The 26519-nt window shown below is 33.8% G+C and overlaps 1 protein-coding gene across 1 annotated transcript in view; it reads right to left on the reverse strand.

Moving 5' to 3' along the window:
• Positions 1-26075, reverse strand: part of LOC149413528 (synaptotagmin-10-like) — a 456392-nt gene extending 430317 nt beyond the window's left edge. Inside the window, exon 1 of the mRNA XM_089644730.1 lies at positions 25950-26075. The gene's annotated coding sequence lies outside the window, so the exon portion shown is untranslated. The remainder of the gene's footprint in view (positions 1-25949) is intronic.
• Between the last annotated feature and the right edge of the window lie 444 nt (positions 26076-26519).

Here is a 26519-nt window from a genome sequence, read left to right on the forward strand (position 1 = left end):
AATTGTAAAATATGTATTTATTAAGTTCTGCAAGTATTTAATAATTAATCTTTTGTCACAATTACACTCTCGCGAAATCGGCTCAAATTATTTTATAGCCCAGCTACACTACTCGCGAAGTTGATCGAAGTTGACCGAATACGATAGTGTGGGCACGAACTTCGCTTCGCTTCGGGCAACTTCGCTTCGCTTCGCCCGACTTCCGATTGTTGTCGGTAAATGCGCCCGAGTCAAAGGACTCGAAGCGTCACGGCATAAATAAACCAATCACTGACTGGTTGGACTGAGTTACTCGCGAAGTTGCACGAGTGTGTGGGCACGCACTTCGAACTTCGGCTAACTTCGTCGAGGACTTCGTCGAAGCGTCGAAGCGAGTAGTGTAGCGGCCGCTTTAGACATCATAATAATTGAAATAATAGCATCATATAAATAAGAAATTTCAACGTTTCAATCATAATTTTAAAATGGTCTTAAATACCGAAACAGCTGTCACCACAGTAAAAAAAACAAAAATTCTTGTAGAACTTAATAAGAACATTGTTAAATATGATTTACGTTAAATTAAAAAAAAAAACTGTTAAAAAAAATATTAAAAACATACACAATACCATATAAAAGAAAAATGTTTGGTCGCTTCTAGTTTCAGAATAAAATAATAGGACTCAAAGCATTAACTTCTTGTATTCAGGAAGAAATTGTGGAACATTTTTAACAGCTTTTGATATGGTGTTTAAGATTATATAAATTTCATGTTAATTTAAATTAAAATTTGACAAATAAAAATTCATTGCCAATAACTAGGAGACGATGGAACCGTGCCAATTAATAATCAAAATTTGTGAAACTCAAGAAAATTTCCGAGGTGAAGCACCTATCTATTTATTTGTGTTAGAAACAAAATCACATGGACGTGAATTTCACGTACCGATTTTACACTACCGGAATTATACATGGTAGGAATTACACGTGAAAAAAATTACACACAAAGAGAATTACGCACATAAAAAATCCGTTTTTTAATAAATTCAATTTATTTTAGCCATTTTTGCATCAGAGTTTATAAATTTCTAATTTATGATTAATTACATAGGTACATTATAAAATTTTATTAATTTTGATTAATATGGTAATATATAGAGTATACAATCCAACTTGAATATTCCAATTGATGCAGATTTTATGGTTTCAAAGTAAACTATTTTTTGTCCTTTTTTGGTAGCCTAATTTTATTTCACGTTCTTGTGTTATGTCTGTGTATGTCCTTGATAATATATTTTCTTTTTAAAGTTTTTAGTAATAGGTTTTTTATTATTTCATGTATAAATATCATCACGTTCAAGGTCAGAATCTTTTTCACTGTAAACCAATTTAGTTCCTTTATCATTCGAGTTACTTTTGTAAATCTATTACGCCTAAGTATGTTCTCATTGCTCTATTTTGGAGAATTTGCAACTTATTTTGTTCTCTGCCAAAACATAAGAAAAAGAAAGAGTCTTGAAGTTCGTACAAAATAAAATTTACTACTATTGGAAAAACAAAAAAGTTAAGTTGGGTTAATTTTTTTACGTGTATAGTTCCAAAAAGTGTAATTATCTCCACGTGTTATAACTCTGACATATTGACGTTACTGCTGTTTCCTGCTAAACTTTCAGTAAATTCCTAATATATCGGAATACGTGTTCATGCACGTACTTTTGTCTTGAGAATATATGATGATAAAATGCGAAAATATTTGGATTTTCATGAAAACATGTTCCGACATCGCTACAATGTATTCGTATTTTACTAAAAGTATATCAGGAAACCTGTTAATTCATTCGTTAAGTTTTGCAATCCCGTTTTTGGCCTAATCACCAATAAAAATGAAAGGCAAAACTCATTTTTATCCATGTACAGTAAAATATTTTGACAGAATTTTTTTTTAATTGTCTTTTTCAAAATTAAAATGTCACTCGATTTTATACGAGCCTGAGTGGAGAAAACAAAACGAATAGTACGCCGCGAGGAAGGTCAAATAGAAAAAGTTAAAGGAATTATCTAAGACGTATTTAACAATATCAAAGCGAAACAAGTAAAAAGAACAGAAAACACATGTTTGAGTTCAGTGAGCAATTAATTTCTTTATGAGTATATCATGAGATAAAGCTGGTACTGGATTTATATCAAAGTTTATAAGAAACAAAATCAGAATATTTCTCAGTAGTTTCAGTTAAGCACATTATATTAGTTCATTATTATTACGGTGTATCCATGTTAAAAAGTTTCTTGTCTTATGTTCACAATGTGACGGACAGAATTGCCAAGATACTGAGAAAAGAAATCATTAAGACTCTTCGGAACTACAACACAAATACAAAACTTACTGAGGCCTACAAAAACCAATTTTCCTCTTGAAACAGATTGAGTTTATAAACTCAGCTGTTTCGGATGTGACAAGGATTATGTAGGCCAGACAGAACAGGCAATCCACAAAACGATATCACTCTCGCACATGTAAACTCAGCCACCCTGATAAATCGGCAACGGCCGAGTATTTAATTGAAACCGGCCATTACTTCGGATTTGTTCCTGAAGTCGTGTGGAGGATGCAATTGAAATTCATAAAAATACCATTAGTATTAATAAAATTGACGGAGCTAGGCTCAGCACCTCTTGGTATATCGGTAATTGATGGATACCCCAAAACCAAACGCAAAAAAACATTTTAAATTGTACTGTAATACCAGTATTTTAGATGTTTGGACCTGGCAACATGGTATCACTTCTAAGACCATAAGCACACTTCATCACAAGAGGTTTTTTTATCCAGTTAAGAAATTTTTCTCTTAAAATACATTAATATAACTTAAAATCATTCTTGTGAATACAACCATAAGATGGTAATAGTAATAAGGCCAAATGAGCCGCAGTACTAGTTAGTTAGAAACATGAAAATAATCTTCGTTTTGAAATCTACCCCGATGATGGAGACTGCAAGGCTGTCCGAAAAGTTGACTAAAGAAGGAGGTAGCGCAACACAACATGATACCCCAAAAATAAAGAACTGTAAAACTTTTGGCCGAGAAATCTCAAATAATATTTATTATTTTCCACGGATTTTTTTAGCGTTACAGATTTGAGCTAAGCCATCTTCAGACAAATATTTCATTTATTATGGTTTATATGCGAAATCTTTAGGATAGGGAGTGGGGGTTAACAGGAGTGGAATACCATGATTTTATTACAATTATAATAATTTTCCCCCACTTTCGTTACTGTGTAGTGTTCCTCAACTGAATTCACAAATATTTGGTTATTACCAACAGGCATTATTACCTCGGTTTTATAAATTAATTTAATATTTATTTACGAAAATTTTAATTGAATGATTTTCACCCAATTACAGTTGTCAGGCAGGTGTCTATTGATATTATTATTATCACATTTTTGGTAAAAAGATTTTTTATGCTAAACTTTATAGGGAGTCATATTTTACATTGGAGTAGGAAATAATATTGTAATGGATTTAAAAAAAATTAATACATATTTTTAGAACACGTGAAGAATATTCACAAAAGCTTATGTTTAAGGAATAATTGTTACAGATGGCTATAATAAGCACAAACCGGTAACGGTAAAAAAATAAAATAAGATAAAAGTTTAAAATTGTTTCAATATATCATAATGGAATTCCACCACAAATTGTCAATATCAAAATAGAAATATCAAACAAATTACATACAAAAATAATTACACTGATCATTTTTATTTCTAAATATAAATGCGTCGCAATTGTCCCAATTGCTCGCAACCGTCTGAAGCAAGTCTCTCTGTGCCATCTCCGAATTGGGGTATCTTTTAGACTGAAGGTAGTGAGAAGGGGTAGGAGATAGGGAAGAGAAAGGTGGGGAAAGACCTGGCTATTCAAATCTGGCCAAAAACTACGGTTGTCTTTCACTAGGGTCATACTGAAAGTATTTACCAAATATATTTACTCGTATAACTATTAAAAAATAAGAATGTCTGTGAAAGACACTTGATTTATGTACAAATCTACAATTTAATTACAAGGCTGAAATTTTGCACACATTAAAACAAGAGGAAGGTCTCTGTCAAACGAGATTTATAAAAACTACCCCACCACCTTTTCCCAATCCTTAAAGCGGAATTTTTATTCTTTTTAATGAAATAATTTTCGATGTTCAAAATAAGAGGAAAGTGACTGCCTACATCTGATTTAAAAAAAACTGTGTCGAAAGCCCGGTCAATGCCATGGACTTCAGCTAGTGTAAGATTTATTACAAAATCATCAATTAGAATTCTTTTGCCCAAACCGGCATATGAACCCTTGGCTTACGGATACGTGGTCGTGGATATTAACCAGTCAGAATCAGGACAAACACTCATTACGTAGATGGCGATAAGATTGAAATTCCCGCTTAACAACAGCCCTCTGTTTTCATTTACGCAAAAAACCTCGCCAAAAGCATGTTTTATTTAATTTTGGAGTCTCAAAATTTCACAGTTCAGTCACTAATATTAAAATATTTGCCGATAATTTTCTAAAATAAAATAATATACCACTTTATACAATAAAATCATGTCCAAAGTCAAATGAAAAAAACGTGATTTTGCACATTAAAGAAATATTTATAGGATTAATACTTTATTTTTTTATGGACTTGGATAAAATGACTCGTCAAAAACATGATCCATAATTTTAAAGTCCATTATGTGATCTATTAGCAGTATTTGATTAAAGCATTTATTCGCAGTGCCCTTAAATAACGAAGTGTTCAGAGCACCTTAAATAGCGAAGTATTAAGTAGATCAGTTTATTTTATTTAATATTAATAATAATAATTGGATGACTTGTATAGCATCATACATATTTGTGCAAAATCACCTCAAGGGCGCTGTACAAATTTATAATACATTTCTACAGTGATCTATGTTATTACTAACTATTTATGGTGATAATATACAGTACATTACTTACCTGGTAGGTCACTTGAGATTAACACTTAATTAACATTATCTTATTTTTTATTAGCGAAATTTAGATACAGGATTTAGGATATAATTGGAAAATTGAATATAACTGGACTTTCTCTCAGGAATGGTATATTTAATTTAAGTGTATGAAGAGTATTTGTACAAAAACTTTTACCACACTATATTATGTGTTGTTATGTGGTTTTCGGGTATCTACTAAAGAAACGTGTGTATTATAGCAATTCAATGAAGGTCCAAATTTTATATTTATATAATGCTGAAAATTTGTTTAACCTTTCGGAAGTAATGTTCCAAAACTGAAACGTGTAAAATAAATACTTTTCTATATTATAACCTTTTACTAAAATATTAAAACGTTAAAAATAATGTTTACCTACTTTACATGAATTCAACAGAACCCTATAAAATTATACCCATTCAAATTTTACCATCCAGGGCTGATTTAAAAGGGCAGAAATCTAGATAATATTATCTACTGATAGTCGGAGTTTGCAAAACAAGTTAGAAGTTACTGTTCAGACTTTAGCCAAGAATCAAACCAACGAAAATGCCACTTGTATCTGTATTGAGTAATTGAAATATCCGACAGATGTCTCCCCTAAGGGCAATAATTGTGATTATATATACCAATACATTCAAATTAATTAGTTTATAAATAGGTTTGCAAGCCCATTTTCTTCCTCTTCTCTCTCTAAATAACGGATCAATAACAACCATGAAATAATTAAGGAATTCGAGGGTCGTTGTTTTTTGTTACCAGTGATGTGTGTTTCTAAAGAATAAAACTTATCAATTATATTTCTTGGTATCATTAATTTAACGAGGCCATTATTATAACATATGGTCCTTCGAGCCGGATCGTGCACCAGGAAGAGCCGAAATATGAACCAGCAAAAAACCAAGAAGATGCAGATCATCATCAGATAAGTATCCCAATGCCATCCTATCAAAACTGTGACCGAATCCCGAATCCTTCCTATTTCAAATTATCCCAAATGAAATATTTAAATATGCAACAAAGATTGAAAAAAAATTATTGTTGTTTCTGATTTTTCAGTTGCATAAAATTTTAATAGCTACCTACATTGCAAATTGATACGATTATTGTTAAATGAGCATCTCAATTGTAAGAGTTTTGTCATTGGATTTATTTAATTAAAAATAATTCACGCGAATATTCAAATTTACCGGGTAAAATCTTGCTACAAATAATTTCAGCGAATTTCTGATTTAAAAAGTTGTCAGTGGTGAGTGGTTGTTTTGATTTAAAAGGTTGTCAGCCCTGGCACTGACAAGCATTTTTACTAACATCGCCGTGTTTTCATTCGTAAACTGTCAGTTGTTTGAGGTTAAAAGTTAAATTGTTTATTATTTACCATTAAAGATGGAAAAGTTAAAGCAGTTAATCAACAAGCGTGGAGTTTTGAAAGCGAAATTGACAAGGTTTAATGATATTTTAAAGACAATCGATAAAACGGAACTAGAATTACGTTATCAAAAGGTCGAAAAATTGTTAGATGACTTTGAAAAAATTCAATCTCAAATCGAAGAACTTTCGGATGACGAGGCAGAACACGTAAGTCAACGTGAATCCTTTGAAAATCAATATTTCTCTGTACTTGCATTAGCAAAAGGTTTATTGAATTCAGTAAATCATGAAAAATGTGAAATTAAATTACCAACTTTGAAACTTATTGAATTTCATGGTGAAATTACTGATTATGCTAAATTCGCTGAGACCTTTAAAGCACTTGTTCATGAAAATAATACGTTAAACAATTCTCAAAAATTCTTTTATTTACAATCGTGCCTTAAAAAAGACGCAGCTAAATTGATTGCCTCCTTGACCATATCGCACGACAATTACGAATCTGCGTGGCAGATACTGCAGGAACGTTACGCGAATAAAAAAATAATAGTTCATAGGCATGTTGCATCTTTATTTCAGTTAAAAGATATGAAACAAGAATGTCCAGTCGCGTTAAGGCATATTATTGATCAGGCTAATATAAATTTAGAAGCGTTAAAAAATCTAGGATTACATGTTGATTCCTGGGACGCGATTATGATATATTTAATATCTAATAAATTGGATGGATCAACTCGTAGATTTTGGGAAGAGCAGCCAATAGATGGTGCACTCCCAACGTTGAAAGAATTTATTACATGTCTAACCAAACGTGTTGAGGTACTGGAGTTCACAAATTTGCAAGAAAAAAGGCCTACCTACAAGAATGTTACAACACGTGATGATCGCAAGAAAGATTTGTCTGTCTCATTGATAGCAACCAAACACGGATGCATCCTATGTAAAGAAAATCATCCAGTGTATTATTGTAAAAAATTTCTCAAATTAAATATCCAGGGAAGATTAGAATTTTTAAGAAAGGCCCGAGCCTGTTTCAAATGTTTGAGGGTAGGACATTTTACACAAGATTGCAAAAATAAATTCAAATGTAAAATCTGTGCAAGTGATCAACATAATACTTTGATACATGTTAATGAATTAAATAGTGAAAACACAAATGAAGAGGCACACAGCTCGACATCAGTGGCAAATCATACGGTGTTAAATAAAAATGAAAAGATAATTTTATTATCTACAGCAATCGTAAATATCGTAGGTAGCGACAACCGTTTACACAAAGCGAGGGTATTATTGGATTCAGGCGCTCAATCGAATTTCATAAGAGAGAGTTTTGCAAAAAAATTAAAATTAAAAACAGAAAAAATAAATACGCCGGTGTCTGGAATACAAAATCGCATCACACATATCAATCGAAGAGTTACAATTGACATGTTAGCAGTGAATAGTGATTATAATAAGAAAATTTCTTGTTTAGTATTGCAGGCTATAACAACCGACCTACCCCAAATGACCTTCAGGAAACAAGAGTTGAAGATCCCATCTGGCTTGCAACTAGTGGATAAGGATTTCAATGTCACGTCTCCAATTGACATCCTGTTGGGTGCGGAAGTTTTTTGGGAAATAATGAATAATGATCGAATACGCTTAACGGAGGGCGGGCCAACTATTCAAAGGACTGAACTCGGTTGGATTGTTTCCGGAGCGATCGACATCATCACTAAAACAAGGCCAGTATCAATTAATTGTAATCTAGCCATTAATAAAATAGGTAACCAGACGGAAAGATTCTGGAAACTAGAGGAGGTGGATGCCATGAAACCTCAGAATTTTGAAGAAAAGGCTTGCGAAGTCAACTTTACAGAGTGTCATAGTAGAGACACGGAGGGCAGATTTACGGTAGCCTTACCAACCCGCCCTTGTATAGACCAACTAGGGAGTTCTTTGTCAATGGCTGAAAAAAGGTTTCATACATTGGAAAGAAAATTTTCCACCAATAAAGAATTGAAATGTCAATATAGCATGTTTATGAGAGAATATTTACAATTGGGTCATATGGAAGAGTGCCGAAAATCCGAATGCGATGCGAGATCATATTTTTTACCACATCATGCGGTGATGAAGGAGTCAAGCACCACTACTAAAGTTCGCGTGGTGTTCGATGGATCGGCAAAAACATCTTCTGGTATTTCCCTTAATGATGCTCTGATGGTCGGACCTAACATACAAAAGGATTTAAATATGCAAATTTTACATTTCAGAAAACATCCTGTAGTCATAACTGCGGACATAGAGAAAATGTACCGTCAGATAAACGTGCAGGAAAGCGACCGCAATCTACAGAAAATTGTTTGGCGCTTTTCACAGGATGAGGATTTGAAGCATTACAAGCTAAGGACAGTGACTCATGGATTAGGACCGTCATCTTTCCTGGCGACAAGATGCCTGAAGCAAATAGGTATTGAAAATAGGCTTTCATTTCCTATAGCAAGCAATGTCATTGAAAACGACTTTTACATGGACGACCTATTAACGGGAGGAAATGACGTTGAATCGTGCCACCTTCTAAAACAACAGGTAATCAGTTTACTAAAATCTGCAGGGATGAATCTAAGAAAATGGAGATCGAACGTGGCAGAATTATCTTCCGAACCAGGTCAAGATATGCAAGGATTGATATCTAAAGAACCCCAAGAAGAAAAAATACTAGGATTAATCTGGAACAGTGAGTTTGATTACTTTTCATATGTAGTGAAAAAACCAGTATGTACCGTACAAAGCAAACGGCAGATATTGTCAAGTATCGCCTCAACGTTCGATCCTTTAGGACTGCTAGGACCAGTAACGGTTGTAGCAAAACTAATTATGCAGAGATTATGGATATCTAAGACTTCCTGGGACGAAGAAATACCCGAGGGAATATTAAAAGATTGGGAAAATTACATGAAAAATTTATCTCAAATAAACCTGTTGAAAATAAAGAGAAGAATCTTGTGGGGTCAAAACGGCCTACAAATCCATGGTTTTTGCGACGCATCGGAAAAGGCCTACGGAGCCTGTGCGTATCTAGTATCCAGGGACGCCGAGGGTAAGATGCACTCTCAGTTAATATCTTCCAGGTCCAGGATAGCGCCATTAAAAAGCATATCCCTGCCAAAATTGGAACTTTGTGGTGCGGTGCTGTTAACGAAATTATTAAAAAACATCAAAGAAGCGCTCAACATGGTTGAGGTGGATACATACTACTGGTGTGACTCTACCATCGCACTATGCTGGATAAGAGGACAGCCAGCTAGATGGAATACCTTTGTGGCCAACAGGGTTGCCGAGATACAAGAGGCCGGCGATCCCGCCCATTGGCGACATGTTTCATCGCAGGAAAACGCCGCTGATATTTTATCAAGAGGAGTTACAGCAAACAAACTATTACAAGCCGATATTTGGTGGAAGGGTCCAGATTGGCTAATAAGAGAGGCCGATCACTGGCCGAAGCCAGAAAATTCCTGTATAAATCCTCCAGAGATAAAAACCAAGGCGGTATGCGTGTCTACTAATGTCACGGAGTGGGACATCTTTTCAAAATTTTCCTCTTTCAACAAGCTAAAGAGAGTAACTGCATATATATTGCGTTTCTTTAATAATTGTAACACAAAAAACTGTAAATTAACCGGGAGGTTAAGCGTGCCGGAGCTGGACAATACATTGCATCGTCTAATAGCAATAATTCAACGCTACCATTTTAAGGATGAGTTCAGGGCTTTGAGTAATAAATGTTCACTGGATAAACGTAGCGTTATTTTGTCGCTTAATCCATTTATAAATAATGGATTAATTTGCGTCGGGGGCAGGCTAACAAAGGCGAAACATTTATCATACCAGCAACGACACCCAATAATTTTACCAAAAAATAATAAGTTAACAGAATTAATTATTCGACATCTTCATTATGTACATTTACATGCAGGGACACAAACTTTGTTATCTCTAGTGAGATTACAGTTCTGGCCGATTGCCGGAAAAACCACTGTTAAGCAAATATTACATAAATGTATATTATGTTTCAGAAAAAATCCAGTAACCAGTCAAGTTATCATGGGTGACTTGCCGTAAACAGAATAACACCTAGCAGGCCGTTCGAGGTTACCGGGATTGATTACGCAGGTCCTATCATGATGAAAAGCGGTATCACCAGGAAGGCTCCATTGGTGAAATCTTATTTATGCATTTTTGTTTGTTTCTCAACGAAAGCTGTGCATTTGGAACTGGTAACGGACCTCACCACTGACAACTTTTTAAATTGTTTAAAACGTTTTATTGCGCGGAAGGGCAAACCCTTTAAAATATATTCAGATAATGCGACCAATTTTAAGGGAGCATATAATAAACTGAGAGAATTGTATGATAAGTTAAAGAAATCTGATGACAAGATTCAAAAATATTTAGCTGATTTGTCAATACTGTGGGGATTTATTCCACCACGGTCACCGAATTTCGCTGGACTCTGGGAAGCAGCAGTGAAATCCGCCAAATATCATTTAAAAAGAATAACCGATAATTCAAGTTTAACCTTTGAATAATTATATACTTTATTGTGTCAGGTAGAATGCTGTTTAAATTCACGTCCGCTCACTCTTCTGTCCAACGATCCGACTGACCTGAATCCTTTGACTCCAAATCATTTCCTGATTGGCGGAGGGATAGCTTCTATCTCTGAGAAGGATGTTCGGGAGATACAATATAATCGATTGGATCAATATCAAAAATTAAATGCACTGATTCAAACATTTTGGTGCAGGTGGAAACTGGAATATCTTGCAGAATTACAAAGACGTACCAAATGGAAGGAAGACAAGGGCCTCAGGACTGTTGAAAGGGACGACATGGTCATACTAAAGGAGGACAACCTGCCGCCTAATATGTGGAAACTAGCCAGGATCCTAGCTACTCACCCTGGAGCTGACGGGAAAGTGCGGGTGGTTACCCTCAAAACCGCACAAGGAACATTTAAGAGACCTATCAGCAAAATATGTTTATTACCCATGGAAAAGGATTCAAGCATTGCTACAGGGACGCCCGATGTACCCCCCGGACTGAATAAATAAGTTCCTGCAGTCATAAAAAGGAGAAGAATTAGCAACCTACCTGAAGGATGACCTTGGACCATCAAATTTTTGCTAGCAGTCATAAGAAGGAGAAGAATTAGCAACCTACCTGAAGGATGACCTTGGACCATCAAATTTTTGCTAGCAGTCATAAGAAGGAGAAGAATTAGCAACCTACCTGAAGGATGACCTAGGAACATCGAATTAACTTGTTCATATTATGATTCTCTTATTTTAGAACTTTTTGTTCATATTCATCTCATGATTGTTTTTCAAATTAATTTGTCCATATTTATATTATGTTTATTTTTCAAATTATTTTTGTTTATATTATGGTTATTTAAAAAAAAAAAATTTTTTTGTTTATGTGTAAAAAAATAAATTCTTCCGTGCCCTGGCAGCATGTTCAGACTTTAGCCAAGAATCAAACCAACGAAAATGCCACTTGTATCTGTATTGAGTAATTGAAATATCCGACAGATGTCTCCCCTAAGGGCAATAATTGTGATTATATATACCAATACATTCAAATTAATTAGTTTATAAATAGGTTTGCAAGCCCATTTTCTTCCTCTTCTCTCTCTAAATAACGGATCAATAACAACCATGAAATAATTAAGGAATTCGAGGGTCGTTGTTTTTTGTTACCAGTGATGTGTGTTTCTAAAGAATAAAACTTATCAATTATATTTCTTGGTATCATTAATTTAACGAGGCCATTATTATAACAGTTACATTTGTCCAATCATTAAAGAATGCATCATGTCTAATGGCCTTGTTGACTCTTTATAGGAGACAATTTTCAAATGCAAATGACAAACGAAAACTATAAATACATGTATTTTAATTTTATTTTTTATACATATCTCTTTTATTTACAAATTTTAAAGAAATGTTTAAGTTTTAAAATGTTAGCTTATGAATTTTTCCGTAATCTCCTTGACGTGGAAGTTCCATCTAAGATTTTTATCAATTACTACTCCAAGATTTGTATGACTGGGTAGCAACATATAACATTATTTCTAGTGATTTTACTAGTTGGCCCATTGAGTTCATTGAAAATGAAACGTATTTAATTTTGCTTACATTAAGGGTAAGCGAATTAATTTTCAACTAATTTTGAAGTGTAAGCCCTTGTTTAGCCACATAAAATGTTTTCGTCCAGTTATCTTCCTGAAATAATACAACGATATCATCTGCAAAACTGATGATCTTTCCTTTAATGCTGAGGTGAGTGATATCATTTATATAGATAATAAATAGAATCGGTCCCAGTACACTTCCTTGGGGAACGCCATAGCTTAATAACAGTAGCTTACTCTCCACTAATCAGCAACGTATAAGGCTTTATCGTTACCTGTATTTTTTTCTGGGAAATATCGCACGTTTCCAATAAGTATGAAAGTAAATTATTAAGGCGTCTTTAAAAAAAAATTTTTGTTTTTGGATATCCCATTCCATCTCATGTTTTCATGTTTCGTTTAGACTCTTCTTCTTCAATGAAGTAATATATTTCTTTCTTTATATTGTTTATAATAATTAAATAATTTTTTTATTTTCAAAAACAAAAATACTTGTTTATTTCCATTTAACTTCCTTCGACATACATAAATCAATTTCAAAGTTTCACATCTGCCAGGCATCCCGCGACGACTTTATTTTTATCAAAAATCATTGAATTTTTTGATGGCCAATGTTTTTTAATTGAAAAAACAAATAATTTAAATAACGCACATTCGTAATAAATATTTTGATTATACAACACATATAGATATTTAATTAGGTTGGGTACTTGGCGAAAAATCCAAATTAAGTTGAAAAAGATCGTTTCTATTACGTTTTTATTTATTGCGTAAGTGCTGAAGTGCTTGAATTCAGAGAAAATCATTATTTTAAATGGTGGAATACAACAGGAGACTGACTATATGATAATTTTATAACTGTTTTTTGGTAACCGGAGCACTCAATACACAGGTCAAATAGGATATCAGGTTAGTTTAATAGGTTAGTTTTTTTTCATCGCTTTTAATGACTTTATATTTCACTTTTCAAAGGTTTATTGATTCGTCGCTGAGGTGAGTGATATCATTTATATAGACAATAAATAGAATCGGTCCCCGTATACTGCCTTGGAGGACGCCATAGCTTAATAGCAGTAGCTTCTCTCCACTAATCAGCAACCGATGAAGGCTTTAACGTTACCTGTATTTTTTTCTGGGATTCTCACCTGACGCCTGTGCTCTAAAACTTGCAATCCATTAGGATAGGAAAAGGGGAATTCATCAAATGATAAGGTTCAATCGAATTAATCAAATACACCCTGGAGTCAGATCAATTGTATAACAAAATAGTTGCATGTGAAACCAGAAGCCAGGAGTTATAAATCAAGTGATGGTTTGCATCCCATCCTCTTTTTCTACCCCCTACGGTTAAAATGTTAAATATTTATAACTAACACAAAATACATTAATAATAGTGCCCATAATTGGCGTAATCTATTGTAAGTTATGGAATAACTAAATGGGGACGTTCAACAAAAACAAATCTTAATTTAGTCCAAAATTTACAAAATTTCATAGTCAAATTACTCACAAAGCTAAATATTAACAAATACACGATGTGCCTAAATCATTGTTACACAATTCTGTATATTTATTATCGGCTTATGCTTTATTATGAGTCAGTACACATCTCTATCTGAATAACAACAACAATGAAACATGCTCATAATACAAGACGAACTGCAAACGTTAGACTTGTTATTCCCAGATATTTAAATAAAAACGTTCAGAAAGAAACTTAGAATAAAAATGTCCTTAAAATTTACAATGCGTTACCAAATTTAATAATAAAATTGTGAACTAATTTTCGGTAGGAGATGCGTGCTGAAAAATTGGTGAATTGTATTTTTTTCTTATTTTATATTTGTACTTTTTCCCGATTCAATGTTTTTGTAAAAATTGTTTTTGTTTAATTTTTATTTACAATAAATATCTTCTGTCTATAATTAAAAATCGAGGGGAACGGCTCTCGACTAGTAATCCGAAGGCGGGTTTAAGTCAATCAAATTTTATTTCATGAATTTGGGTTTTTTCAAAAGTAATACAAAAAATACTCCGGACGGTTGGGAGCAGTTGAGACTCGAGATATTCATTTAAAATGAATACCGCAGATTTCAGAATGAAACAAACTTGAATATTTTGCAGTTTAAAGGGACTTAATTAAAATTATGTTGTAAGAATGAACTAACCGATTTTCAATATCATTTCACACCAATCTTCTAGATTTTAATGCACTGTAAATATTTCCCAACGTACACAGGAGTGCATCACCAATGTTGCGTTAACAAATAATTGCTGAGTTTCGCTGTGCATCCCACTGCAAAAGCAACGTCAATTATTTACACTGATGGATGTTTGATTAAGAATTCCCGTGCTTAGGTACACGTGGAAGTAAACCAGGCTAAATTGGCACGTCATTCTAATTATTTACCTTATGGGTTTGCACGAGGCTCACATTTTATTCAATTGAGACGAATTCGTAACTATAATTACTTTTTTTCTAGACCGATAACCTTGTAAATAAAGTTATTTATACTAAAAAATAATAAAAACTGTACCTTCAAGTTAAAATATTTTCGATAAAACGGCCTGAATATATTGTAAAACGTTTTTCAATTTTGTAATTTGCTGTAAGCAAAAAGTTTTATTTTTCTTGAAGATGAATTAGTAATTTCCCGAGGTATTTAGTTTTTTAGCATTAACTCCAATCATGAGGCCTAGTGGAAAATAATCCCTCAGGGCCTACGTCATATTTGGGGTTGTCGTGTGGAGGGTCTTTTAAGGGAAAGGAAGGAGAGGTAGTTCTGGGGAGGAAAAAGGTTTGAAGGGTAGGTAGGAATCTGGGGGGTCAATGTGCCAGGAGTGACGAACGTATGAATACATTCCCCCTACTGCAGGGCAAGGTCGAGAGTGTCCGTCTGGAGAAGTTAAAAGTTCTCCCTCAACCAGTCTTTCCCGATCCGGCCTGCCACGTAGGTGTGAAAAATCTCACCCCATGAACCCGGGCACCCTTGCTAAGTCTCCAAACATTTCGAACCACTTGGAGTGACCTATGGTAAGAGTGTTGGTTATCCAATAAATGGTACTTATACCCGCCTCCAAAATTGGTTGAACATCGGACATTTTGGTAATATGTTTATAAGAATTAATTAAAATAAACCCAGCCGAAAGTTCAATTTTCTAGGCCTTCGTCGGTATAATTCCCCGGGCAATTCGCCGAATATTTTTGTAGACGCTTTCTTCACTTATGTCAACTTAATTTTTGGGTATTATGTCGTCTAAAAATCAAGAAATAGATTCCATTATTAATCAATAATCACTAAATTTACTTTCAATCGGTATGATTTCCATTCCACATATATCACTATTGTTTTCTAACTATCGACAAATAACTCACCATTGTAAATACTTAAACCATTTTTCATAATATATAATAGCCCGACAAAACGGGAAGAAATAACACATATCACGTCGTGTAACATTTGGAATCGAGCCGCTAACAATAACACTCCTTATGTAGATAAGGTTTAAATTCCCGCTAACACCAGCCGCATGGATCTGTGCAAGAAAAAACATCGAAAAAGTGTGTTTTATTTTGCTTTATGAAGTTCAGGCACAAAAATTTAAATATCATACGATAATTTTCTACAGAACTTAATTTGCCACATTACACAATAAAAATATAACCGAAAACGATTCGAAGATTCGATGCTAAGTAGAAGATTTTTAACTTTAAAACAGTCTTTATAGGCCCGATACTTTATTTTTTTCCAGGCTTATAAAAAAGACCCAAAAATGATCGATTGTTTTAAAGGCCAAGATGTTTTCTTCTAGCAGTATTTGATTATAGCTTCTAAAATATTTCTACAACACATGATTTTGCAAAACTATGTAGGTACCTAGTTCGTTGCCTTAAGGTTAAACGCAACGCTCGTTGTATTCTACGTGTTCACAGATGGCATTAATTAATTAATTTAGTTTAAATACGCTTTTGCAAGGTATTGCTTTACAGTATTAAGACAAATTATTTGTTTGCGCCCTCACATACGCAATATGAATATGAATAAATAGTTTTGTCCATATAAAAACTCAATTCTATCGAGAAAGGCATACAAATACAATATTGGATTGAATCATCGGTAAAATAATGTATTTGTGTGCCTTTCTCGAAAGAATTAAGTCTTTAAACGAACAAAACTATTGATTCATATTCATATTGCGTATATACGGGCGCAAACAAATGATTTGTCTTAATAACCTTAAGATAAAAAACGTGTATTTTAGACACGTTTTATGTAATTGTTTTTGTTTATTGAGTACATGAAGTGTTTTCGGAAAATTTTAAATTTTTTGTATGAGTACTGCTCAAGAGTCCTCAAATTCATACAACCATATGGAGCCAGTAAGATTATAGCATCCCCGGTGACCGGTTAACTCATCAAAATGACAGTTCAACACACCTATAAAAAGTGCTATAAAGTTACTAAAAGTGATGAAACAAAAACTAGTTTTAATAGTTACATATGTAACCTATATGTAACTAATATTAAATAGTTACATATGTTAACTATTTAACCTAGTTTTTGTTTCATCACTTTTAGTAACTTTATAGCACTTTTAATAGGTGTGTTGAATTGCAAATTTGGGGAGTTATCATAGAACCGGCATCACCATAGGATAAGTTGTGAGACTGCAGGTAGGGGGGAGGGAGAAGATGCGGTTACGTAGGCAATTAAATGGCTGTTCAGAACTGCTTACTAAATACAGCTAAAGCCATTTCAAGAAGAGTTTAGATTACGAAGGCTGTTTTTTTATTTATTGATTTAGATTTAACGGCATAAGTGCCATGTATGTACATACATGATAATTATTAACAGTCATAGCACAATAAAGAAATAAGAAAGAAAAGAAAAAATATAAGATTATATAAGTAAGCAGGACAAAATATTGTAAATTAGAACAAAGTCAATGAAAGAAATAAAGAATAAACAAACACAAAAATCTTATGCAGTGACCTTGTTCAAATATGTATTTTTTTTAAAAAAGCAATACCGAGTTTTGAAATAACTGATAAAATATTTTGCAGATGTGATTCGAAGAAATTCTTTAATTCGATCGAAAAGTTTTGACAAGTTATTAGATTTGCTTTCATGTTAAAATTTTACTTCAAACTACGTCTTTTAAACTAGTCATATTCCATAAAACCAGCAACGCATATTTGCGTAAGAAGAATATTTGATTGCCTTTAGCAACCGGTGCCACATTCTCAAATACATTATGTACACCTCCAAACACGTGTAATCATCAGATGTATATACAGCCAGTAGCTATTCACGTTTGAAGCGCAAACAAGAGCTCTCACTAAGAACGTTTCACGAAAATGATCACAAGGAACTCCAGTGAAAAAATATATTTATATAGATCAATAAGCGCTGATTCTGAATATATCATATAAGTTTAACTATATTTTATTATAAGTAGAATTAATAAATCGTCGTTTTGAAACGAATAGTCCACAATCACAATAAAACGCACCGCGTGGTTTGTACGACTGAATCTGCTGCTCGTCATAACCAGTCTATGTGAGGAATATATCTTTTATTCTACAATGTTCACATCAGGGTTGCCAATTCTCGGAGAATTGGCAATCCTGATTTTTTAAGAATTTTGTTATTTGCGGGGAGTATTTTTTGTGGGGAAAATGATTATCTGAATGGAGATGATGAATTTATCCATCCATATTGAAAAATCATAATTAGTTTTATTTTGAAGCAAACGTTCAAAAACAGTTAATTTTAAAGCCTGTGCGAAAGAGAAAATCCAATAATGACTAAGTAATAAAAAATAAATGCTAATTTCAATATAATTTTGTTTATTTTAGACTGAGATGTGTTTGAGGAAGATAGGAAAGCACCCAGCTATTCAACAGATACGGTTACTAAGCCGTCATCATTTTAAATTTCGTTTCTTTTCATTTCATGGTCTCTCACCAGGGTGATACTGAGAGTATCTATGCTCATGACGAACAAAAATAAGAAACTTATATTTGAACAGCATCAAATAACACAGGCCTGCGACCAAGTTGCTTTCTTTAAAATAATGGGTGATTCTTATGTATTTTAGTGCGCTGAGTTCAGAAATGCCCCCAGTTTTTTTCCAGCACGTAAGAATTTTCCGCAAAATGCATTTTTCTGCGGGATTGCCTACCTTAAGGCGTATATTTATGAATATACCGAAAAAAGTTGTTTTTCCTATTCGGCTTTATAGTTTTATATCAGAAACTATGAAATATGATAAAAATGAGTATATTTAACAGTATTAGTCAGCGTATGAATCATGGAAACATTGGAAACCCAGTAGAAAGGTGTCTTGCTTAGTGACTAAGATGGTAAAACCTGGATTTTCCCATTGTCCTAAATATACCCCTCGTTGTCCTTCGATTTGTTCATTTCAATTTAAACATTCTTAAAGTGTCTTTCAAAATGTCTTCAAGAGCTTGTGTTAATAATCCTCATAGTTTCTGTTACATTTGTGGCGAACTTGTATTAAAAAAAACAAACTCGATGTATTACGGAGTTTTTAAAAAAAGTGTACTTTGCCTATTTTGGTGTGAAGATCGGAGATCAAGAAAAATTTTGGGCCCCTCATGGAGTGTGTTCAGGCTGTGTTGAAGGACTTTGCAAGTGGTCTAAAGGAAAGGCGAAATCTTTTCGTTTTGGGGTGCCTATGATTTGGAGAGAGCCGAGAAACCACGGTGATGACTGCTACTTTTATTCTTGCAACATACAATGGTATAATTCTAAAAATAAAAAAAGATATATGTTACCCAAACATGCAATCTGCACTTCGACCTGTGCCTCATGGACCCGGTATTCCAGTACCAAGGACGATGGGATGTGAATATGGTGGGAGACTATTGTTGGATGCTCCATAGAGAACTTCCAGACATCCCACGCAAACGGAAAAGCTCAAAACGGAGTTTTGAGGGAAAAAGATGTAGATATTATAAAGAATTATAAATCCTTATTGTATATACATATTATTTTTATCAATTTGTATTTAAAAATGTAAATAAACCACTAGTAATATATATTTTTTTTATTTCAAAAAACATTTTTACCTATATGTACTGCGGGTTTTACATAACTTTCATTTTCATTTTGCGGAAAATCCCTACGTGCTGGAGAAAAACTGAGGGCATATTTGGACTCAGCGCACCAAAATACATACGATTCACCCATTACGGTGAAAAAAACTATCAAAAAGTGTCAATTTGCAGGCCTGTGTAATCAGTACCTTAAAAAGTCTTGGGCAATTTTCATTGGTCAGATCGAAATAGTCGGGTAGGTACTATATTGTACCTTGTTTTTTGTAGTCTCACAAAAGTCCCAGAAAATTCCTCAAAACCTTTCCATTTTATTATTATTATTATTATGTAATGAGCAGGCAGCATTCTGCTGATGCGCTCATATCTGATTTCACAACAAGTTTGACAGTAATTGAGTTGTTTTAAGTTTGAACTAAGTCCTTTCTTCTCTCAAAATGTGAATCCAATAGAGCTTTGAATTGATTTATATTTGTTGCATAGATGACATGTTGTGGGAGTTTGTTCCAAGCACCCACTACACTATTTGCAAGGAAGTGTTTTCTAGGATTAGATGCAAAAGGATTTTTGGTAATTTTTTTTGAGTGTCCACGGGGATTTATATTTTTATTAGTAGTGAAGTTTTCTTGGATGCTAAGGCAACTGTAATGTCCAGATAAAATTTTGAAAGTCTCAATCAAGTCACCCCTTTCTCTTCTATCTTGTAAGGTTGGTAATCTTAGTTCCTTGAGTCTATTTTCAAACAACTTATAGTTGCAATACCTTAGGGCAGTTGGGAGTAAATATGTAATGTATATCTTTAACAAATAGTAGCCAGAATAAGTAAGTTTTTTAAGAAACTTTCCAACTTTGTTGAAGTGTCGATGAGATATATCAATCTGTCTAGATTAATTAATATATTTCACACAATCCTGGTTTCAAAAATTATCAATATCTTTGTACACTACGTTACTATGAAATAAAAGACATGCAACCGTAGTTTCTTACTCTACAGATACATATCAGCAAAATTAAATGTACAAGTTTTCAATTTTAGGATCTTTTCAAATAAAATTTAATTTTGGATATGAGGCCGAAATACCCAACCATACCATGAACGATCTTTACTTAAATCAAAAGGTATATCAAATATCTTGTACTGATCAGAAGCGTTTGATTTATTTTGTTTTAATATAAACTAATTACCGGGCAACTCAGGACATTTATTTTTTTATTACAAGATAATAAATACATTACAAAATGATAACAAAGTAATAATGTATTATTCCCAGTGAGTTTATAAAACTCATTTCGGGAAAGATAACATTAGAAAGGACAAGACAAATAAATAAAATAAATAAACGCAGATGTTATTATGGAGTTCCAGAGATAGATTGTGTTAGTCATTAATGAAACTGCTAAGGAAATAGCTTTTAAGAGCTTTTGCCAATGTTTTTTTGTTCGTTGCCAGAATTTTTAAATTACTAGGTAATGCGTTATATTGTTTATGTGCAATGTGTTGTAAGGATTTAATTCAAAATTTGGTCGTGTAAGTAAATGACGATAAATGTATTTGATTTTGTGATCGTGTTTTGTGCTGGTGTATGTCAGAATTAAAAACTGGCTTAGTGTTGATGTGTGAGGAGTGTTGAATTATTTGTAGAATGGCAGTTGCGATGTTATACTTTGGTAGGACTGTAAGAGGAAGTATTTGTGTCTGTGAGTATATATCTTTGACATGTGTATCCCATGGCAGATTATATATATATAACGTACGGCTCTATTTTGAATTTAAAACACTCTTGTGATATAATGTCATGAAAAGTGTTAAAAAAACTAGGTTACGTTAGGTTAGGTTTATAGAGTTCCATGACAAATCAGGACCGTGGCAATTCAACACAGATTTTAAAAGGTATATAAAGTCATGAAAAGTGATTTAACAGGTTTAATTTATAGGAAATGTTTATTCATCACCTATAATGTCTTAATATCCCTTTCAAAAGTATGTTGAAATGCCACTGTCCTGAGTTGCTATGGAACTCTATAAATCTAACCTAACTTAAACTATTTAACTTGAGTATGTTGAATTGCCACTGTTATGAGTTGCCATGGAACTCTATAAATCTATCCTAACTTTAACTATTAAACTTGAGTGTGTTGAATTGCCACTGTCCTGAATTGACATAGAACCCTATAAAATTTGAATCCTTTATTTCCACTTACATAGTTCCGCAAAATTAATCGCTGTCAGATAAATTTAGGTCAATCGTCATATTTTCTCATGTTACGTGTCACGTGATCAAGTCAGTGCCATCGAGCAAAGTTAGCATTCAAATGGTGGCGATTGTTGTGGATACTCGTTGTTACTGCAGATTTGTGTGTTGTTTGACCGCAGGCATATTATATAAAAAATTGATTTGAATATTTAATTAGTGAAGTTTACTTATCGACAGCACTGACTTATTAGGAGTCCCTTAGTCCCCACAAATGTAATTATCAGAAACGTTAGTCAATCATAATATGTTCTCACGAATCTCCTTGTCTTTTTGAAGTCAAAACTAGGATCCTTTATTTTTCACTTAGTCCCCGTAAATTTAATTGGATTTAGATTTTACATGATTATGGAGGCAGCTTTGGCAATGATGTGTGAGTTTATGGTAATTATTAAAAAAAATATATCCCACTTACATTGTAAATTTCATAAAATTTAAAAAAAAAATGTGTTTTATGATGTGCAGAAATTTAAAATAAAAACTACCAATTTGCGCTGGAACACAAATATGTCGTATAAACGCTTTTTTAATATTTTTGTACTTGGCAGACCGGATATTAAAATATTATTTTCAATAATATCCACAAATTTGCAAATAATTTCCATGTTTGACGACCTCCGAGGTAAAGTAAGGCTCTCGACTAGCAAGCCTGAGGTCGAGGGTACAAATCCCGGTACAATTTCCATTTAATTAATGTGTTTTAATTCTCAATTTATTAATTAAAATAGTATAAAGTATATTTGTTGAACGTTCCAGAGTGGGAAATACTCTCAGTATCGCCCTGGTGTAAGATCATAATTCTGAATTGAAAATTTGCTTGAAATGGCTTTAGCCATGTTTGGTCAGATCTTTATAGTTAGGTACTTCTCCACCTTCCCCTCCCCATCTCCTTCCCCTCCCCATCTCCTTCCCCTCCCCAGTAAATTCACCCTCACAACATACCCCAATTTGGGTTGCCATAGTCTCACTGGCCCCCGACAGTTGGGACTCTTGTGCGGTATTCACATAAAAATATTCTTTTTTTAAAACAAAAAATCATAAAATTTTTCGGAGTAGAATAAGATATTTTATGTGCCTTGGTGTAAAAAAAATTATTCAGTTTGGTTGGGTATTTTGATAATATATTCAATAAACAGTTTTGTATGAAAAAAACCTGCTTATCAACGAGTAGAATCGACTTTGAAAGCTATCAACCACACAATGCTCGAATTTCAATAACGATTATTAGGTTCCGGAATGTTCCGTTCCATGATGTTCCTTTCCGTAATGTTCCATTAAGTTCCGCCTTGCGCTCGTGCGAACTGCACCAATACACGAGCGCAATCTGAATGGGCGCGTGCCCTTGCACCGGCCGCACCTGAGCGGGGTGGAGCGGCACAGGTGGGTGGTGGCGGGTTGTAGCGGGTTGTGATGGGTGGCGTTGGGTGGTTCGGTTGCATCGATCGCGTGACATTGACCCAGGACTCTCCTGGTCAGGGTCGCATCACGCCGGGCGGCGGAATGGGCCTAGGTCGCATCTGGCAAGGATCGGGGAGCGGCAAAGTGAGCGCGAGACTTTATTTTATTCGAAAAGGCTGGATATCAAGAATCTACACGCGATTTCTCTGCAGATGCCAAACAGTTTGCTATATACATATATTTTAGACAACTGTAAGAATAAACTAGTAACAAAACTTATAACTATACAGACTAATAACTTTAATTTTTTAAATGTGAACAGTTTTTTCGAACAGACACTGCTCATTTTTGTTGTTTATTTTTGGGGTGTTATGCCGTGTTGCGCTAACTCCTTCTTTAGCCGACGTTTCGGACAGCGTTGCAGTGTCCATCATCAGGGCAGATCCGGTAGATCCGAAGATGTGTAATTGTTGGTTGTCGAGTTTGTGCTTATTTACTTGGAAGCGATACAAACTCGACAACCAACAATTACACATCTTCGGATCTACCGGATCTGCCCTGATGATGGACACTGCAACGCTGTCCAAAACGTCGGCTAAAGAAGGAGTTAGCGCAACACGGCATAACACCCCAAAAACAAACAACAAAAATGCTTTTGGCCGTGAAAATCTAAAAACTTACCAGACACTGCTCAGTTAGAAACTATTGTTGATTGGACCATAACGTATTCACAACTATATTGCATCTTATCCTAAACGTACGTATATATACCTATATCTATTTAATGTGCATAAAACAACCATGTTTACATTCGTTTACTTATAATTTTCTCGTATCAAATGTATTCAACAAATCAATAAAATCACACAGCTTCCTCGAAAGCAGACAGAGATGATAGACTGCTAGAGAACTATCTCTTGGCACATAGTCCTTGCTTCATTTACATTATAATAAAAACTTGTTTTTATACAAACTCTTATCCAGTATTTATTTCTGATTAACTAACTTACCATTACGCTATTTCCACGCAGGGGTAGGCAGAGAGGATAAACCTCGTAACATACTGTTTGTTTCATTAGCATTCATACATATATTTATATAATGCAGACTCTTGATATGATCTGAATCAATAATTAAATAGAGCTAGTTATATTGTAAACATAATTGTCCTGAAACAACATCATTTTTAAAATAATCATCATCGTTGTCTGACCGCTGAGAGATCCGCTGCAACCGCGCCTTCTGGCACAAGCGTCGTTTATGCGAAGCAGGGAGAGGTTACAGCAGAGCTTTCAGCGTCATTATCGTTTTTATTCGAAAAGTTAACATTTGGGAGTACTATAGGATTACTACAGTTCATTAAATATTTCAAATTTTATAAGGCGAAACACCTGTGACGCATATAAATAACCACACCTAGCAGAATTTTGTACATTCTTAAAACAAATAATACATTTTGATTTAGTAATAAATTTGTGCGGAAACATTTAAATATGCTGGATAAATAGTCATCATATTATTTTTGGTAGTTTTTAATGTGGAATAATACATCGAAAAATTCCTCATCAACATTACTTGTTCGAAATCCTTGTAACAAAATCCTGTTTTCTACTAATAAATAATTATGTTTTTTATGCTTTCATCTCGTAAAAAACTGTGTTTTTTATTAAATCTGTAGTCGTTAAATGTGTGATTCTCCAATGCATAAAAATAAATACGAAAACAGTGGTTCCATAGATTTTTCCAAAACATTTTTATGAATAACATTAAAAATGCTTCTTTTGTAGCTTTAAAGCTTTTTATTACGTAATTTTGGAACAAATAAGCACGACCTTTCTATTAGCCACAAAAGTTCCGAATTTTTTAATAAAATAACAAATTTTTCGTAACTGCATAAATTTTTTAATGATTTATTAGAAAATATAAACGGACTTTAAGATTTTAATGGGAAGTAAAATAACAACAATGTACTTTGAATCTTTGTACTTAGTTCATATTAAATACACCTTAAAAAGGCGGCGTTATTTGGAATCTGTTAATAAACTACCGTAGTATAAAAAATTGTTTACTATAGCGAAAAAAAAAATCTTGAAGAAAAATAAAAAAAACTTTCTCATCAATTGAAACTATTGTTTCACAAAACTTGTTATTTTGTATACTTATTCCTTGGTATTTTTCTTTTTATTTTCACCATTTAAAGTACCTATATTTTAGTTACTTATGGAACAACATCTATATTAGTTAAATAAAGTTTTAATACCGTTTTACTAATAATTATTCTCCCTTAGAATATCTATATGAACGTACGAATACATGTATTATGTACGTATGTATCGTTATTAAGAAACCACGGAGCAAAATACCTGTTGTACATGTTGACAAACTACAGTGATAGTTTCACAGGTGCTTAGTTAAGACAAAAACATTTTTTTCTTGCTGATTTCAGTGATAAATAGAAATAACAGTTCAACTACCATCTTATGGACATCATGCATCTAATTTGGTGATAGTTAAATCCTCGTTATAAAATAAACAAAACTGTATAGTAAATGATATAAATGAGCTCGTTCCACTTGAAATCATCACTTTTCTGTAGTAAAATATCGTATAAAAATCACATACAGCGTGGAGAAAAAGTTGAATAGTTGTAAAGTTGTAAAGTTTACAGACCGTTTTGTGTTGCGTCTTCCTCGCCGTAAACCCTCGCTTCCTGCAGCGTGTTGCGTTCCGGCAACAGGTCCGAGATATTCCTGTAAATGTCTTGATAGTCAACACTGAACCGTCCACTCGCGACGCCCGAATCCACTAAGCTACGCGCGACTGCCTGAGCGGGGTGTTGAGACGCCGTCTCGTCTACGGTATAAGCTTGCTCCCGCAGTACACCCATCACGAGGGAATGCCTAAACGAGAATGCCTGAGAAACGGTGGGATACGCCGCTACAGATACGAGCTACGAATCCACTGTGCTACGAGCTGCTACGAGGATCTCCGAGAGGCGGCGGAACAAGCGGCGAATGGGGTTGATTAAATTCATAAAATTTAACGTCACTACGTCTAAGGATTCTTCATGCGCCGGAAAACTACGTTACCACTATATTAAGGACCGTTTTTTTAAAACTTGATGAACGCTCAATGTATAGTAAAGAATTTATTGATTATATTTGCTGCTTATGAGGCGAATCGATTTCATCAACATGTTTATATTTTTGGGGGTTGTATACATATTTGTGTATTTATACC

This window comes from Hesperophylax consimilis, chromosome 21 (genome assembly GCF_061612785.1).
Source record: "Hesperophylax consimilis isolate HC1 chromosome 21, BYU_Hcon_1.0, whole genome shotgun sequence".
In the NCBI taxonomy this organism is placed as follows: domain Eukaryota; kingdom Metazoa; phylum Arthropoda; class Insecta; order Trichoptera; family Limnephilidae; genus Hesperophylax; species Hesperophylax consimilis.